Below are 5,000 nucleotides of genomic sequence, written 5' to 3'. Positions count from 1 at the left end.
TCAGGCGGGCTTGCCTGCTTTAAGCACTCTAATTTGTTCAAAGTAAACGTGCCGGCCCACCCAGACACTCAATAAAGAGCACCTTGGTAGGATTTCAACGGGGTCCGCCTCGGGACGCACGAACACGCACGAGGCGGTCGCACGCCTTCGGCTCGCCCCACCGGCAGGACGTCCCACGATACATGCCAGTTAAACACCGACGGGCGGTGAACCAACAGCGTGGGACACAAATCCAACTACGAGCTTTTTAACCGCAACAACTTTAATATACGCTATTGGAGCTGGAATTACCGCGGCTGCTGGCACCAGACTTGCCCTCCAATAGATACTCGTTAAAGGATTTAAAGTGTACTCATTCCGATTACGGGGCCTCGGATGAGTCCCGTATCGTTATTTTTCGTCACTACCTCCCCGTGCCGGGAGTGGGTAATTTGCGCGCCTGCTGCCTTCCTTGGATGTGGTAGCCGTTTCTCAGGCTCCCTCTCCGGAATCGAACCCTGATTCCCCGTTACCCGTTACAACCATGGTAGGCGCAGAACCTACCATCGACAGTTGATAAGGCAGACATTTGAAAGATGCGTCGCCGGTACGAGGACCGTGCGATCAGCCCAAAGTTATTCAGAGTCACCAAGGCAAACGGACCGGACGAGCCGACCGATTGGTTTTGATCTAATAAAAGCGTCCCTTCCATCTCTGGTCGGGACTCTGTTTGCATGTATTAGCTCTAGAATTACCACAGTTATCCAAGTAACGTGGGTACGATCTAAGGAACCATAACTGATTTAATGAGCCATTCGCGGTTTCACCTTAATGCGGCTTGTACTGAGACATGCATGGCTTAATCTTTGAGACAAGCATATGACTACTGGCAGGATCAACCAGGGAGCTGCGTCAACTAGAGCTGAGCAGCCGGCCGCCCGGGAGTGTGTCCCGGGGGCCCCGCGCGAACACGCAAGCGTCCGCTCAATTATTCTGCAAACAGGAGGAGGCTGAGCTCCCCTGCACAATACACCTCGAAACCCTCTCAGGTCCCGGCGGCGCGCAGCGCCGTCCTAAGTACTTGGTCGGGTTCGAGAGAGGCGCAATCGCCCGGAGTTAGGCGAGTAGACGCTTTAGGTGCGACCACCCGTGCTCCCAACTGAGCTTGCCGCTGCCGACAGAGGCCCGGGAGCGTGCTGTCGTGGCATTGCCGGCGGGAGACAACACGCGCCACCTACGGTGACCGGCAGCTCCAACGCCAGCGCCACAGAAGGGCAAAGGCCCCACGTGGGTGCCGAAGCGAACTCTCCCAGCACAGCGCACGTGCCAACACGTCTGCACAACTGCGATACAAACCACCAGCGAGAACCGCTGGGGCGACCGAGCAGCAGACGGCGTCGCGGCGCCGAGTGCCGGGCGGCGGCGCATCCTCAACGCACACAGTCCTCAATCGGACCAGCACACTGCAGATGTCCACCGCGCTTCGCACCGGGCCGGCGAGGACCCACTTTGGCTGCACGGCGCCGCGCGCAGGGTGCCCCGGCGCGCAGCTGCGCCGCCTGCCGCGTCCGTCGGCCGGCGCGCCTGCCACTGGGCGCCCCCACCAGCCGGCTGTAGCGCGTGCGCCCACGCACCGCGCGGCCAGCACGCCGGGCGGCCCCCCCCTCACCGGCCGGGGACAGTCCCACCCACCCACAGCCGCGTATCGCTTCACACCCAGATCCACATTCACGTTCATTGGTGTGGTGGGTATCGCTGACACAACCGCGTCATAGCTGTACCGATCGTTGCCCTCACAGATGTACCTCCAGCAAGATCAACCGCACCACAACGGGTTACCAGTTGTTCATTTGCGTAACGTCACCAGTAAACGTACACGTCCACGTCCATCCCCGTTTGCAAAGTCAACTATTATTGCATGCCTGCCTGTCAGGTGTCAAGACACACTACATCCGCTCACATCCACGCAACAAAATGTGCCCGACTAGAGGGCACGTGGAAGGTGCCCCCGTACGTATGCGATGTCCATTGCGCGACGAACTGTCAACCGGCCTCTGTAGCATGTCGCAGATGTGGAACGCGGGACACCGTGCTATCACATTGTGTGAGAAGAGACTACTATGTCTGCATACACGCGCCACTACATGAACAGACGGCTCATGCTGATCGCCATCCACTGCGTCCATTACTCCCACACGTCTCTATGGCGTACCACACTGCAATACAGCTGTTATGGGGAGATGACACGTAGCTGTGTACACAACATTCTGAGCGGGTTGCGGTTGGACAACAATACATTAATGTAACGTGTCATATGCCATTTACAGAGCAGGTTAAGGCACAACGTGGGTTAGGTTAAGGCACAACGTGGGTTATGTTAAGGCACAACGTGGGTTATGTTAAGGCACAACGTGGGTTAGGTTAAGGCACAACGTGGGTTAGGTTAAGGCACAACGTGGGGTAGATTGCGGCACAACTTGGGGTAGATTGCGGCACAACTTGGGGTAGATTGCGGCACAACTTGGGGTAGATTGCGGCACAACTTGGGGTAGATTGCGGCACAACTTGGGGTAGATTGCGGCACAACTTGGGGTAGATTGCGGCACAACTTGGGGTAGATTGCGGTACAACTTGGGGTAGATTGCGTACAACTTGGGGTAGATTGCGGTACAACTTGGGGTAGATTGCGGTACAACTTGGGGTAGATTGCGGTACAACTTGGGGTAGATTGCGGTACAACTTGGGGTAGATTGCGGTACAACTTGGGGTAGATTGCGGTACAACTTGGGGTAGATTGCGGTACAACTTGGGGTAGATTGCGGTACAACTTGGGGTAGATTGCGGTACAACTGGGGTAGATTGCGGTACAAATTGCATTACATTGCGGTGCAAATTGCGTTACATTGCGGTGCAAATTGCGTTAGGTTAAGGTGCAACACAGGTTAGGTTAAGGTGCAACACAGGTTAGGTTAAGGTGCAACACAGGTTAGGTTAAGGTGCAACAGAGGTTAGGTTAAGGCGACATAGGTTAGGTTAAGGTGCAAGATGGGTTAGGTTAAGGTGACATAGGTTAGGTTAAGGTGACATAGGTTAGGTTAAGGTGACATAGGTTAGGTTAAGGTGACATAGGTTAGGTTAAGGTGACATAGGTTAGGTTAAGGTGACATAGGTTAGGTTAAGGTGACATAGGTTAGGTTAAGGTACAAACTGGGTTGTGTTTTGGTACACATTGCGTTGTAGTACAGTACACGTTAGGTTTGGGTACGGTACACATTGTGGTATGGGATGGCGTGTTGGTGGGGGGGGGGGGGGGGGCGGGGCGAGGTTCGTTCATATTGACCGTAGGAAGTGGATGCCCGAGGCAGCGTCAGTGTGTCAAAGGAGGTATGTCACGTTGGGATGCGCTTTTCGGTAGTGAGAGGGGGCGCGCCGTGTCCGAGGTTGCGGCAGACCTGTGTGTTTCATTCCTGCCAGTGTGTTTGTTCTGTAAGACGAGGCAGTGTGGTGATGTTGGGTGCACCCCTGTGTGGGACATGTGTGGGTGTTGGTGGCTTATCTGAGCAATTGTGGTTGTCGGACGAGTGGGATATTCTGTTTTATGATTGGACCTCGTGGCCTGGTTATCATAGTCTGGTTGGTGTACTGTGGCGGATAGGATGCACCGGACGTTGGTCCATGGTGGTGCTTAATTATTGCATCTGTGTCTGTTACAGGCAGAGAGTAGTGTGTGATAGAGTGTGTGGGTGACGTGTGGTTCCTTTTGTTTGCACAGACGTTCAGCATGTATAGGGGCATTTGCGTATTTGATCTATCTATGTGGGCCTGCATAGTTTACTGAGCAGTGCTGCGAGGTGACTGAACTACGAGCGACGTACTCATTTACAGCGGAATGGTTGCCTTCTACCAAAGATGGCGTATCGACTCTACGACAGCGTTGGCACCGCAGGAAGCGGTGTCGTAAAATGGCCCCCACACCGTCATCGTTGTGCGGGGTAGTGACCGTCTATATTGTGAGAGGAGTCCTGTTTGCCACTGGGCGTGGGGTCTCGCGTCCTGCGGTTCAGTGCCCCCAGGGAAGCGCGCGGACGTGGTGCTGCTGCTGCTGTAGCAAGCGAGCTACTTAGAGCATGTATAGGGACAGCGGGAATATGGCATATTGGATATAACTCTTCATGAAACGCATGATATAGGGGTGGATTGCACGTTACGAGTGCGGGAAGAGTCCGCCGTTCATCCGCTGGAGTTGCGATTTGGGCGGTTGGGGTGGGGCACTTGCGGGTGCGGGTGCGAGTGGAGTGGAGCGGAGCGATGATCGGTCGACGACTTCGTGCGGCGCAGGCACTGGCGTTGGGGCTCCTGTGGTGGACAGATGATGCAGGCTTTGTGGGTGGCGTCGGAAAATGGGCACTGTGGGCCCTAGCGATGTCGTCGTCGGCTTGTCGTCTCATAGATGGCAGTATCGTCGGTGCAGCAGGCCATGTTGCGGGAGACCTGCAGATGGCGGTATTTTTGGTGGTGCGCTCGACATGGTGGACGTAGTGTCGTCCGATTCGCGTAGATGGAGCTATTGCATGTGGTTTCGTCACATTGTCATAGATGGCGGTGCCGTGTTTTGGAGGTATGGTTGGCGTAGTTTCGTTCGATTCCTGTAGATGGAGGTGTCGTTTCTGGGCCGGATGGCAATGTAGTTTGGTCACATTCCCATAGATGGCTGTGTTGCGCCTGTGGGCGGCGGTGTCACCATCGTCCCATAGAGGTCGGCATGGTGTCTTCACGAAATAAGACGCCTGGGTATCCCACAGATGGCGGTATGGTCTGTTTATTGTGGACGTTGCCGTCGTCGGGACCAGAGGGCGTGCGCGAACCGTTGACCATGCGTTATTCACGGAAGAACACGTCGTACTATTTTCCTACCCTCCCGTTACTCGTTCTAGATCTATAACACTGCCCAGCGTTGCAAATACATGAAAATCATACACGCCCTCAACGAAATGATGTTCACATCTGTCCAACGGGACAGA

General features: G+C 55.0%; 1 non-coding gene across 1 annotated transcript in view; it reads right to left on the bottom strand.

Annotated features, from left to right (window-relative positions):
* Nucleotides 1-885, bottom strand: part of LOC126113299 (small subunit ribosomal RNA) — a 1,909-nt gene extending 1,024 nt beyond the window's left edge. Inside the window, exon 1 of the ribosomal RNA XR_007524819.1 lies at nucleotides 1-885. This exon is cut by the window's left edge and continues 1,024 nt beyond it. This is a non-coding gene — a ribosomal RNA (small subunit ribosomal RNA).
* Nucleotides 886-5,000: the final 4,115 nt, after the last annotated feature.

Source organism: Schistocerca cancellata, unplaced genomic scaffold, assembly GCF_023864275.1.
Source record: "Schistocerca cancellata isolate TAMUIC-IGC-003103 unplaced genomic scaffold, iqSchCanc2.1 HiC_scaffold_248, whole genome shotgun sequence".
Lineage (NCBI taxonomy): Eukaryota > Metazoa > Arthropoda > Insecta > Orthoptera > Acrididae > Schistocerca > Schistocerca cancellata.
Note: the sequence above shows the minus strand (reverse complement) of the source record. Positions and strands in the feature narration are given on the sequence as shown.